At 34.5% G+C, this 15,267-nt stretch overlaps 1 protein-coding gene across 1 annotated transcript in view; it reads right to left on the reverse strand.

The window, feature by feature from the left end:
* The window catches only part of LOC106467358 (zinc finger protein ZIC 4-like), a 37,464-nt gene that overhangs the window by 11,864 nt on the left and 10,333 nt on the right, over nt 1-15,267 (reverse strand). The window lies entirely within an intron of this gene.

Below are 15,267 nucleotides of genomic sequence, written 5' to 3' on the forward strand. Positions count from 1 at the left end.
GTATTTAAAACAAAATACAGCTTTAATCGAACTTTTGATAAAATGATACGAAATAAACACTACTGTTTATTATGACGAAAACTGTAAAATTATCAGAAACACGTACATAGTACTTTTTTTGCGCAGTAAAATTGCGATGTAAAGGTGCTGTAAATGAAGGTAAAAGATGTGAAAGTTTTATTGTGAATTAGACACAATGTGAACCCGGGAGTTTTATTATGTAAAAAACGAAATAACACGATTTCAACAGATACTAGGTGAAATTCAAACTTCTAAAATTTGACTATTGGATATACGGACTATATATATATATATTCCTAAATGTTCTAAAATGATCTTTTTAATTATATTTATACATATATATTTCTTAGTGTAGCGTATTGGCTTATTTGTATTATCAGCGTGAGAAACTCATATAAATCAACAATAATATAAAGCTAAATAGTTTCATATCATACGTAGTTTATATTTGTGTCTGTTACTCTAAACTTAGTCCAAACACTATTGGTAATGATGTGTTATGTAGATCTGTGTTCGTATGTTAGTAATGATGTTCTTTCAATGTGTAAGATGTACAGACCTTTAACGTATATGTAAGCCGTCATTATTTGTATGCGTCCTGTTGAAAAGTTTGATGTGTTTACGTTATAAATGTACTCTTAGTTTTATAACTTGTAAACTCAGACAATGTATTTATACATCGGTTAAAACAAAATAAATCTTAGAGTAAACAATCTAGTAGTCGCACTGTTCTATTGATACAACACAGCGATTTCTCTAAGTACCTATATACTAATTGCTTATAAAAACTATTACTTAAATGTTAAAACAGTGGATGTTTGATAAAATGAATGCTAAGTTTAGAATCCATTTTATTTCTTCAGGTTTACACTTACAAAATAAATAACAGTGGAATTACAAATTTCAACGTCACAATGGTACTGATGACTACGATGTTAACGTAATTGTTATGGTGTGAATGCCTTTTAGAATCTGAAGGAACATGATATAATTAATTATATTTATCATAAGACATTATGTTAGGCCTATCATATTTTTAACACATCGTTCCTAAGCCAGCTTCTTACGGATTTACAATAATTAGAAGAGTGTATAATAATAATAATATAATAGCATAATAATATTATAATAATATAATAATAATATAATAATATTATAATAATAATAATATAATAGTATAATAATAATATTTCAATTACACTATATATTCGTCATATCATAATACTCTCCACAGTTTCCGCTCTAATCATCACTAAAGTTGTGCTCTCTTGTTTACATTTGAGATAAGATACTTTTGGAGTAGTTGTTCTCTGTCATATGACAGTTTCTTTTTAGTGACAGTTGGAAGTAGTTGATCCCTGATGACCGTTAAAGGACCCGATCAAATGGGAGACAGTCTCACATCTGTTGTTCTTTATGTCTGACCAATTGTTCTCAGCAATTGGTAACCACAGATTTTTTTTAGATTCTCACTGCTAGCTGGTGAAAGACGTGTTTGATCTGCCGGCCAAAGAAATAGTATTTGTTCACGACGCTTCTGCTTGGCGGACACCAATTATCGTGCCTATTTGAAAGTCAGAGAGATCCTTTGCTCCTACCCTATGACTTGTAGACTCATGCTATTAACACTGTGGGTATTTTCTACTTTGTAGCGTTTTGGGGTAATAGCTTCGCAGTTATCCTGCCTCACTATCTGTTGGCATTAGTATACCAGTTTCATTCATATAGCCCAAGTTTTAGAGAGCATAGAATTTAAATGTGGAACCACATGGCGTCTTTGGAGTTAATCACAATAGTCTTGTTACTCAATCTAATTTAGATATTTTCCGTTTTCTGGATATTCAGTAATGTATTTTTATTTTAATGAATTTTGGTATTAAACTTGAATTTATTTAAAAATAATTTAACTTTATATGTCATAACTTAAGACTAACAGAATTATTTACTATATAAGGTAGATCATGGAAATATAACTTACTCGTTAAAATGGTATTCTGTAATAAAGGTAGATTTAATAGTAGTTGTATTATAAATGTACTTCCAGTTGTTTAATACACATTTTCGACACATATGGCCGAGTTTTAGTTACTTCAGCTTCGCAATATGAGAACTAAGGAACAAGGCCTTTAACATATACCAAGTTTGATGTGTGTCATAAGTGGAAATGCACATTGTGAAAAAAGGTATATTTTGAATACTATTAATAGCGAAAGACTTACGTAAAGATATTCAGTGTGAAACGCATTAAATATTATAGGGTTCACTACGTGCTCTAAATTTAAACCTCTCGTTTACAAATAAGCTATAAACTTAATTCAATATGCTGTATGCATTTTTCTTCCTTCACCTACGTGTCAACTTAACATAATATAAATGATGAGCGGAATGCTCATCTCCCAACGTGAGGGGGCGAGTATGGCTAGGTGAGTAAACGTGCTGTGATGCGGAAAGAGGTCCAAGGTTCGAGATGCCGTTGAATACGCTCTTTTCAGCTGGGGGCGCATTATAAAAGTAACAATCAATTCGTTATTCGGTTCAAAGAACCTGACAGAACCTTTAGGGTGAGGGTGCCCTCCTTTTGGTCAGTAGTTCAAAGCTAGGAAATCTATTCCTGAACCCTAAAGGGTTACTTTGACCTGGCTTTAGTCCACACGCGCATAAAGGGTTCCAATTAAAAGTGAGAAAATCTCGAAATGCTCCTTGATTTACAAATAATAGATGTTAAAAATAAGTATCACAGATGCGTACATTCGATAAGCATATGATTCTATTAACATACAAGCACGTTGTTATTAACACAGTATAAATAGTTTTACTTTCTAATACCTCATTTTCCGGCTCATATATTCATTTCGGTGCAATGAGAAAAAGTACGCAACAAATATGCTCAATATTTTCATGTTTCGAATAAAAATATTCATATTTATCCTGTAATTTATTTGTTTGTTTGTTGTAAAGAATAAAGCTACACAATGGGCTATCGGTGCTCTGCCTAACGCAGGTAAAGAAACCCGATTTTTAGCGTTATAAACCCACTGACTTGCTGCTGAACCATCGGGGGCTTCTCTGTGCGACTTTTATCATACCATGACATCTCTTGCTTCTGGTAGTTCAATATTACTTATTTTAAGCGAGATTTAACATATCGCTCTTGTGCAAACTTTTATTTCTGCTAAATCTTGCTTAAGGATATTTACGTATGTCTGATTAGCTGTTGATATTCCGCACATCCGTGTTTATGCCAAGTCGCGTTGATGGCTAATGTACGTTTGCGTAAAGTCGCGTTTATAGTAAACGTGGTGAGAGCAGTGTCGTCTTTGTGCGTGAAGCGTTTACGCAAATTCGCGCTTATGAAAAACCACCCTTCTTGAGTGTGTTCGTCTTTTATCGTTGTTATATTTTTATTCTGAAGTATTATAAAATAAAAGATCGTCATCATTATCAAGCTAAGAAAATAATAAGTAATGGTAGAAAATTAGCGGGGGCTTTTAGTAATAATGAATTCCCTAAGTGTTATTTTACGAATACAAAACTTTTTTTTTTACTTGAAAACCAAACTGTCTCAACTGGATTAACTTGAGGTAAAACAAGCTGTTTAAATTAAACCAATTTGATGAAAAAATTGTCTGACTAAAACGAACTTAATTAACCATTCAATTACCGAGATTTTCACTACCATAGGCATTCGTGTGTTTATAAATGTTAAGTTACACTATTTGTGGTTTCTAAATATTTTATTTTTTTCTATACAATAATATTCCACGTTATTAAATATTAAAATTCATATAAGAATTAAAAAATGACACTAGTATGAAAATTTAAAAAACAAATGAAAAACACGTGTTGCTACACGTTTTGTTCATTTCTAGAGGGCAGAACTTACAACGCCAGTATCTGATTTTGAAGCCAGCTTGAGATTTCTTTGCACATTTGTTGTTGTTGGATTAGTTTGTTTTCCAACATACGCAGAAAAAGACGTCTCTTCTGTGATGTCCCTTAATGGGACAGCGATAAATTTACGAATTTACGACGCTAAAATTCGCTTCCCCAGCTGTAAACATAGCAGATAGCCCAATGTAGCTTTTGCTCTAAAATAAGCAAGCAGGCTCTTGTGTGACCTTCCTTTTATTGTCTATTTTAGATTAAGATGACTCCACAAAACAAAAGCATTAAGGCAGTGTGCATCGAATATGTTTAATAAATCAGCACGTAGCTGTAAGAGAGAAAGGGTTTTAGTAGACTTGATCTAAGGATTAGAAAGTAAAAAAACAGTGAACGCGATGTAACTTGTGACCAAGGAATTTCTGGACTCCTGCGACTAACAACTTATACTTGTTTTAATATGAGATTAATTGCCATCTAAAATCTTCTCAGTAAAAAGTACTCGCCAAACTCTCAACTAAATTTGCTGACCTAACTTCTCAGAATAAAGTAAAAAAGCAGCCAAAAAGCCAGTGATGATTCTAAGGTACAACAGCGTTAAAGGTGGAGTGGATATTGTTGGCTCAATGCTAATTGGTCACTCAATTGATAGGAAGACAAACAGAGGCTTTTCTTCTCTCAGCTGTTCTTCTTGCATAAAATAAACATAGTAAATGTTATTATCACAATCAGTGCAATCGTTTATGCCATATTTTTTAGGTTTGCTCGAAATGTGACATTTTCTGATAGCACATAACATAGTTAAAGTGTATGATTATATATATATATATATTCTTCGTTTTTCATCATCATCAATTTTGAAATTTCATAAAATCATCTGTTATGTACCATTGTTTGTCGAAAAACTGTCCTAAATCCAGATCCGCTTGATCACTTGGTTCTTTGATTTCCAAACACAAACTAGCACCGTCACACCGAAAATAATGTAGATTGTGAGAATCCAGTTGCTTCCATTTATCCATCAATACAGCTTTGTTTGTACATTCCAGTGTTTGTTCGTTTCGGATATTCCCGCAAAGCTACAAAAAGTATATTTGCGTTATAAATCTCTAGTTCTGAACTGAAGGCTACAGGAAAGGCAGCTAGTCAGCAGCATCAACCGCCAACTGTTAGGTTATTCTAATCGCACTCACTCTTCCAAAGTAAGTAGCGCAAATCTGTTGTAACGGAACGTGAACCAATTTTGTCCTCCATGATGCCCTTCTTCGGTAACAGGTTGAATGTAGACAATGCTGTGTCAATATTTCTTCTTGCATATATATTTGGTCCTGATATTTCTTTGCAAACATCTGTACGTAAGCTACTCCCAGTTGGCTGCTGTCTGGTGTTGTAAAACTCTCCATTAAACCCACTTTCACTACCTAATGTTCGTAGAGTCATCACTACTAACACAAAGAGTCATTTTCATAATTGTCAATAATATTTTTAGCTACTATTCTTTACCCTAAAACTCATTTTACTCAATGCCCGCCTATTATACATGTGAAAGATGATTCAGTACGCTACAATGAGAAAGGCGTCTCGATATGATTTTGATGCACTAAATTTACTGCATCATCCTGAATATTTTTTATGTTTTTGTCTGTTACACTCTAAGTGTAAAGAACTGACCAAATTCATTGGGTGAAATCACCAATTTTATACGTAAAATACACATGGGTCTGGACATACCCCAACGGTAATTAGTGCGGTTAATTGCCGTATTGATAATATATTTGGTTTACCTTTGTCGTGTTACTCATATGCTATTAGGGATCCTACAACCAACAACATGAAGCAATATGATGCACAAATAGTTTTAAAAGATATGACTTAAAAGCCAATAAGGTCAATAAATGTTTCACCAAAGTAAACTTATTATAAATCAGCTCGATTTACAATACAAAAACTCTAACAAATAATAGCATGATCACTAAACCAACCAGCCTGAGTAACTGCATCTTGATCTATCAACAACTCAACTTTCTAACCAAAGCAATCTTTTATTAAAACCAGGTTAAACGGGAAACAAATCTTGATCGCCAAACCAAACGACTTACAAGATAATAATTTGATCGACAAACCAGTCAGTCTAGGTAGAAGCAGCTGGATCGACCAACCAACTAACCAGCCTGATTAAGAATAGCTTGCTCAATAAACCACCAATCAGCCTGATCAATAGCAACTTGACCAACAAACCAGCCAGCCTGTTTAATAAACGTCTGACCTATAAACTATCCAGCCTGATCAATAGCAACTTGACCAACAAACCAGCCAGCCTGTTTAATAAACGTCTGACCTATAAACTATCCAGCCTGATCAATAGCAACTTGATCGACAAACCAATCAGCTTGATCAGTAGCGACTTGACCAACAAACCAGCCAGCCTGTTTAATAACCTATAAACCATCCAGCTTGGTCAATAGCGAGTTGAGCAATGAACCGGCTATCCTACTTAATAACAGCCTAACCTGAAAACATACCAACAAGCAAACCAGCCAGCATGATTAATAGCAAACTCACCAACAAACCAGCCAGTTTGATTAATAGCAGCTTCACCAGCACACCAACCAGCCTAACGAACAACAGTTTGACCAGCATACCAACCAGCCTAGTAAATAACAGCTCAACCAATAAGCCAGCCAGACTGATTAGTAACTGCATGACTAAAAACCAATCAGCCTGATCAAAACATCTTGATCAACAGATCATCTTGCTTAATAACAGGCTGACCTGCCAACCTGATTAATAGCTGCTTGCCTCCCTCTCCCTCCCGAAAAAAAGCCTGATAAATAGTAAACTAACTAACAAACCAACCAGCTTAGTTAACAGAAGCTTAGCCAACAAACCACCCAGCCTGATTAATAGAAGCTCCCCCTCCCCCCAAGAAAAAAGAAAGATTAATCATATTTTAAACAACAAACCCGTTTTCTGCAACTTAATGAATAAATCAGATTTTCAGAGGAAGACCAATTTAATCAACAAACTAAGCCATTTTGTTAATTCAATGAAAGAAAACGTAAATCGTTCATGAGCTTCTTCTATGAAGGAAGACTGTTAAGTGTAAACTTTGAATAAATCGAACTTCTAATCAAAATTCACTTATCAATATCAATGCTTAGAATGTGAAATTGTCATTAAAAAACGTACACAACTTATCATGTCAGTATCGACATTTACAACGTACAGTCTGTCAATATCATCATTTAGAGTTTAGTTTGTCAGTATAAATACTTACACTGTGAAATTTGTACGAATACTTGCGTTGTTTAGTGGTACGAATCGTATGGATAGATTACTAAATAAAACTACAATTATTCATGGCAGTAAGGTGCCTGGTGTACGAATCGTATTACATTCTTTTTTGATAATCCTTATGTGAGGAATGATCCGAACGTTCAAGGCCGTTAGGTCTGTGCTGTGCAGTGTAGCAGCTAAGTCGAGTATTAACTATACGTTAAGTGCAGTTAGAAACAAGCATGTGATGGTTTTCAATGGTAAAGAGCGGATTAAAGCATAATACTTTTGTTGAAAGAAGTGACATGTTACTGATCAATGTAAATATTAATCTTTCTAATTTGTGCGTTGTACTGAATTGTAACTACTAATGATAACATCTCACACGAGTTAAATATTTATACCAAGTATTGATACTTACAGAAATGTTAATACTGACAGGATAGATTACTAAATAAAACTACAATTATTCATGGTAGTAAGGTGCCTGGTATACGATTCGTACACCAGGCACCTTACTGCCATGAATAATTGTAGTTTTATTTAGTAATCTATCCATACGATTCGTACACCAGGCACCTTACTACCATGAATAATTGTAGTTTTATTTAGTAATCTATCCATCTATATCAATCTGTCTATCAGTGTTCATTTATATATTTATTTCCACGTATCTGTTTTTAATTTATGTTTTTTATGACACCTCTTAGCCTTAATTTTAAGTAAAATCTAAGAATTTTGTAGCATTTTAATAAGATACATATTGTAACTGTTGTCCTCAAATAACAACATTTAAACTTCAAAATGTAGCAAACCAACCGGATTACGTCACAACCGTATTTCAATGTCCTATCTTATCGATTCTATTCCCTAAAAATAAACTCTAAAAATTGATTATTATCGCCATGTGAATGATAAACGGTAAGACAAACAGCCTTTTTCATTTCTACAACAAGAACCTTGATGTTATGCAAAATTCCCCTTTTCGGTCCGGAACTATGTGAGAAAAAAATGATTAATTGAAAACTATCATCTTGACCAATTTTACATTAGTAGAGACTTCTTACACGATTCAAACTTAAGACCCACAACTGGCAGCTACTGCCTACAGACACGTACACGATTCAAACTTAAGACCCACAACTGGCAGCTACTGCCTACAGACACGTACACGATTCAAACTTAAGACCTACAACTGGCAGCTTACTGCCTACAGACACGTACACGATTCAAACTTAAGACCTACAACTGGCAGCTACTGCCTACAGACACGTACACGATTCAAACTTAAGACCTACAACTGGCAGCTACTGCCTACAGACACGTACACGATTCAAACTTAAGACCTACAACTGGCAGCTACTGCCTACAGACACGTAAAATTGCGATACTGAAATATTTATGATACATTCACCTCTTCTTGTAGACACGACTTATAAATCGACGACAACACATACGTCGTTGCAAAGTGTGATTTAGTTCGTTGTCTTTCTTTTTTAAGATACACAGCTCACACAGGAGAGCTGTTCAGCAAATCGTTTATAAAACTCTGACAAAATATTTAACCACCGGCATTGCCACTTTTTCAACAAAATACAACTCAGTGAATGAATTCTTCATAATTCAGACTTTGAATTTACAATTGAAAAATATATAATAATTATTTCAAAACGCAGAATGAAGGAAAGCAAACTTCTTTATTAATTTAAGTCAACATTGTTTATGTATTACACTTTCACAGGGTGAATTTGTTTTGATTATTTTTGAATTTCGCTCAAAGCTACACGAGGGCTATCTGCGCTAGCCGTCCGTAGTTTAGCAGTGTAAGACTACAGGGAAGGCAGCTAGTCATCACCACCCATCGCCAACTCTTGGGCTACTCTTTTACCAATGAATGGTGGGATTGACCGTCACATTATAACGCGCCCACGGCTGAAAGGGCGAGCATGTTTGGAGGGACGGGGATTCGAACCTGCGACCCTCAGATTGCGAGTCGAGCGCCATAACCACCTGGCCATGCCGGGCCTCACAGGATGAACCCTCATTAAAATTAGTAACCTTAGTAACTTCACAGGGGGGTCCGATGTGACTCATCCGATATTATTTATAACTTTAAGGGGATTCCGAAGCCAGGTAGATGTAAAATTTGAACAGCTGAAGTGTTTCATTAACTCTCCAATTATCTTTTCTTAAAGCACGTCCTTAAAACGTAACCCTTTTGATTATGCACAACAGCTATGGGAGAATTTAAGTATCTAACTGATTAGAGGTTTTTGTTTGTTTTAGAGAAAAAACACATTGGGCTATGCACTGTATCCTCCGCGAGGAATCAAACCCCGGATTTTAGCGTTGTAAGTCCGTAAACTTACCACTGTTTCACCAGGAAACATGAATAAATGCGTTATTCAAATATTTCCGTTTCTCTTTGTGTGAGTGAAAATACCGTATGTATATATTTTGTCATACTAACCTATTCACATCTGTGTCTCTCTCTCATTTTTGTATGTATCCGCTTGGATAGCGTTTAAACGTCATATCTTGTGATACCCCATATGTAATATTCAGATGTAATTATAAATCTGCGTGCTGATACTTTCAAATTGGCAATTATACTTTGTAAAGATAAAAGAAAAGTTAAATACAATATTATATGTCCATTGTTTGCCAACATGGGAATGAGAAACAACAACTAACTCGATGACCCCAGGTCAACCCGTTTGTTTTTTACAGAAAACAATCAACTTTTTCTGCTTAGATATGTGACTACGTGACGTGACACACATCATCATTCACTCCAATGAATTCTAGTAACGTATTTATACGCTACACACCCGAACTTGACTGCAATGTTAATATGTTCTACTCCTCAATGTTCACCTCCGTAGTTTTTGGTGTAGATTTCGCTATTACAAACACACACTTCTGTATTTTTTTAAAGAGAGAGAGATTTTGACGTTATTGAACTTTGCAGCTTGATTTAGCACGTAGGTTTTGTTCACCTGGCTGTGGTATGGCTGCAAATGTGAAACATATTTGATTATGATATGGGATTTGTCATTAAAAATGTTTCATACTTCATACGAGTTCTTGTCTTGTCTTAGTATCTTCTGTTAAATGATACAATAATTATTTCTACAAAAGACATAAAACAAATGTAAGCAATCAGTCAACAACAAGAAGATTTATGTATGTGTAAGGAGACATAGGCCGTGTTTCACGAGCGATGTGGGTATATATATACACGTGATTAAAGTTACTAATATATACATACAAACTGTTTACAAGTATATAAAGCTTAAACAAAACAGGAAATAAACACAATAAAAACTTCCACAAAGAAACATTGTTTAGTTTTTAGATAAAGTAACATCCCCTATTTAGACAAGGTAAATACACGAATGTATTTCAGATTCATGTAAGGTAAGCAAGCTTCTTTAAATAAAACTAAATATGAAAGAAGTTGGAGTGAAACGAATACGTCAATTATTTGTATATTCCAAAATAAAAGTGACGTTTTAAACAAATTACTCTTTATCTCAAATACGAGTGTACTCTTACACCTGCTAACCGAATCGAGGTTAAAATCGAATGCTTTGAACATGTTTGTTTGTTTTGAATTTCGCGCAAAGCTACACGAGGGCTATCTACGCTAGCTGTCCGTAATTTAGACGTGTATGACTGGAGGGAAGGCAGCTAGTCATCACCACTCACCGCCAACTCTTGGGCTACTCTTTTACCAACGAATAGTGGGATTGAACGTCACATTATAACGTCCACACGGCTGAAAGGGCGAGCATGTTTGGTGGGACGGGGTTTCGAACCTGCGACCCTCATTTTGCGAGTCGAGCGCCCTAACCACCTGGCAAAAGGGCGCTTTGAACGTGATTTTCTCGTGCCAATATACTGATGAACTACATTATATTATTATGTATCTTTTTTGTCTTGATTTTAAGCGCAAAGCTACACAATGGAACGTCTGTACTCTGTCCATTGCAGGGATTGAATTCCGAAATTTAGCGCTACGCCTTCATGCAAGCTTAAAACAATCACAGGGGTGGGGTTATATTTTTGTCTTTGACGTGGTTCTGGTTCGAAGCATATTGGTAGGAAATTAAAGATCAAATTTTTGTATTAAACATACTCAGATTATATAAATGGATGAAAACAAAAACAACACGAATATGCTTCATGTTATAACATATAGCATAAGATTGAATCATTAATAATTTAAAATATTACATATGAAGTAGGCATAAAACCCCACATGTTTTTGCAAATCGTTATTACAAAACGTGATTTTAAAGATATCGAGCCGCATCTCTTCAAAACATCATCGTTTTTTAATATAGTCACACAAAGTATATATTTAATTAATAACGCTACAATATTTACGAATGACCTTAAAGTACCTGTAGAACACTTTCCAGATCTTACTGTATGTTCTAAATAAAGATTTTTTGCATAACAGGTTTTCACCACTATCTAAGTGGTTGCGACAGTTTTAATGATATGTATAGCACGCGCGAGTTCTACAGCCACTATATCAAGTATTAGTGACATAACCTCAGTATTAAGTGTGTTGGGACATAACTTCATTATTGACACTATTAGTGACATAGCTTCAGTATTAACAGTATTAGTGACCTAACTCCAGTATTAACTGTATTAGTGACATAACTTTAGTATTAACAGTATTAATGGCATAACTTCATTATTAACAGAGTTAGTGACATAACTTCAGTATCTACAGTGTTAGTGACATAATTTTAGTATTAACATAATTAGTGACATAACTTCAGCATTAGCATTTTTTAGTGACATAACTTCAGTATTAACAGAGTTAGTGACATAACTTCAGTATACTAACACTGTTAATACTTAAGCTATGTCACTAACACTGTAGATACTGAAGTTATGTCACTAACTCTGTTAAATCATAACTTCATTATTAAGTGTTAGTGACATAGCTTCAGTATGAACAGTGCTAATGACATAGCTTCAGTTTTAAGTGTATCAGTGACATAACTTCAATATTAACAGTATTAGTGACATAACTTCAATATTAACAGTATTAGTGAAATCACCTCATTATTAACTGTGTTAGTGACATAACTTCGGTATTAACAGTATTAGTGACATAACTCCAGTATTAACTGTGTTAGTAACATAACCTCGGTATTAACCATATTAGTAATATAATTTCAGTGTTAACAGAATTAGTGACTTAACTCCAGTATCAACAGTATTAGGGACATAACTTCGGTTTTAACACTATTAGTGACATAACTCCAGTATTAACTGTATTAGGAACATAACCTCGGTATTAACCATATTAGTAATATAATTTCAGTGTTAACAGAATTAGTGACTTAACTCCAGTATCAACAGTATTAGGGACATAACTTCGGTATTAACAGTATTAGTGACATAATTTCAGTATTAACAGTATTAGTGACATAATTTCAGTATTAACAGTATTAGTGACATAACTTCGGTATTAACAGTATTAGTGACATGATTTCAGTATTAACAGTGTTAGTGACATAACTTCGGTATTAACAGTATTAGTAAAATAATTTCAGTATTAACAGTATTAGTGACATAACTCCAGTATTAACAGTGTCAGTGACATGACCAGTATTAACAGTATTAGGGACATAACTTCGGTATTAACACTATTAGTGATATAACTCCAGTATTAACTGTGTTGGGACATAACTTCAGTATTAACAGTATTAGTAAAATAATTTCAGTATTAACAGTACTAGCGACATAACTCCAGTATTAACAGTATTAGTGACATAACCTCAGTTTTAACAATTTAATAAGTTCTAGAATGTTCTCTCATATCGCTGTTACTGCTGAATAATCACGCGAAGGTTTTTATCATTTAATAATCGAACTGGTATAGCTTCTAATGATAATAAACGCAAGTGACATTTTTAACACGGTCCTAGTGCGAATGTTTAAACAACATAAAGTTTGCTATATTACCAAAGTAAGAAACTACAGGATCCTGATAGGCATGCATTCTTCTTCTTTTTTATATGCTACGAGTTGATATATTTATGATCTGTGGCTGTACATACATATACAGTTTCATCGTGAAGTATAAGACCCTAAAACATTCATAAATTACTGGAATTAAAACGACCTAAGCGGAGTCTACACAAGCAGTAATCAATGTTTCTATCTCAATCTGAACTCTCAGTGGATTAAAAAATTCTTTCTACCCTAGTCCGGTCACACCTGGGCTGCATCCAAGCACGTAGACCTTGTCACCCCGTCACTGGGGTGCTATGCAGCACAGCAGTTGGCGTCTCGGTAGCGCGAGGAAGGTTTAAGAACCAAGCTAAAAATGACTTGATAACACACTTTTCTTTCTTTTTGTTGCTTGTATAAGTTAAGTGTATAATTACAATGATTCTACATTTGTTCCCTGAATCCACAATGTTAGATTCTAATCTTTCTGTTTATCTATTCCCTGATTTTTTAGACCGCGTGTATTTTTGTGATTATGCTTGACGTGTATTTAATACCAAACCTCCACTTCTTCAACTCCCTATTCACAAAAAAAAATTTAAATAACTTTAAGATAAAAAAGGAAGCCATCGAGAGGTTTACGCATGTCTGATTCCCGTACAGCAAAGGCTATTTTTAGAAAATGTTTGCCTACCCACTCTATAAGCACGTGACTTTACATGAAGATTATGTGCGACCCAGTCAATGAACATTTAGGCTGATACTGCAGTAAACTTTTCCACTATTCTAAAAAAAAATAAAAAACAGCGATAATTTACAGAAGTTAATTGTTTTATTTCCAAACTTCTAGTGTGGAAAATAGAATTTAACAACATGAGAAGTCTTGTTGTATTATACGATATTTATAAATATTATCTATATTTATTTCCTTAAGTAATATTAAAATTTAAAAGTGTTTTTTAACCTAGTAAAGTTTTACCAAACAGCTACACTGTTATTCAACAACAATTAAAGTGTAAAACAATGGCAATAATAGACACTTAGAATGAGAGACCGAGCACGTTAATATAATATACCGACAACAAATCTTTTACAGAATAACCAGGGTTGGGTGTGGCCTGGGGGTTAGCTTTCCTGGAATGTGAATCCAAAGATTTAAGGTGTCGTCCGTTGTGCAAACGGCCCGGCATGGCCAGATGGTTAGGGCGCTCGACTCGCAATCTGAGGGTCGCGGGTTCGAATCCCCGTCACACCAAACATACTCGTCCTTTAAGCCGTGGGGGCGTTATAATGTGACTGTCAATCCCACTATTCGTTGGTAAAAGAGTAGCCCAAGGGTTGGCGGTGATGACAAGCTGCCTTCCCTCTAGTCTTACACTGCTAAGTTAGGGACGGCTAGCGCCGATAACCCTCGTGTAGCTTTGCGCGAAATTCAAAAACAAACAAACCGTTGTGCAAAAACGCACTTCGCATTTTGAGGCTAAGCCTACGCTATGAGTGAGTGAAATCCCACTAGAATAGTAACACACGAATTAGCGGTGGGTTCTATTGACTAGTTTTCTTCCTTTAAATCTATCAGTTTAAATAAAACTTTGTGTAGCTTTGCATGAAATTTCTGTAACAAACAATTAGAGCATCTTGAGATTCAAAACAACGGACATGACACCCGTTCCAATACACAATTAAAACAAACTAGGTGATAAGCAATGCCAGTTAATTATAACTACGTAAACACTATCAAAATAGGGACTTTTCATCGAATTATTTAACGTCCAAAAGAACATTACTTTCATTCATTCACAATTATTGATATTGGATTACCAGAATGTCAAATGTTTCTTTCGAAAACAATACATGAGACTGAATGACGAAGATTGTTAATAATATTTTAAACAATACATGAGACTGAATGACGAAGATTGTTAATAATATTTCAAACAATACATGAGACTGAATGACGAAGAGTGTTAATAATATTTCAAACAATACATGAGACTGAATGACGAAGATTGTTAATAATATTTCAAACAATACATGAGACTGAATGACGAAGAGTTTTAATAATATTTCAAACAATACATGAGACTGAATGACGAAGATTGTTAA

This window comes from Limulus polyphemus, unplaced genomic scaffold (assembly GCF_000517525.1).
Source record: "Limulus polyphemus unplaced genomic scaffold, Limulus_polyphemus-2.1.2 Scaffold2583, whole genome shotgun sequence".
NCBI lineage: Eukaryota > Metazoa > Arthropoda > Merostomata > Xiphosura > Limulidae > Limulus > Limulus polyphemus.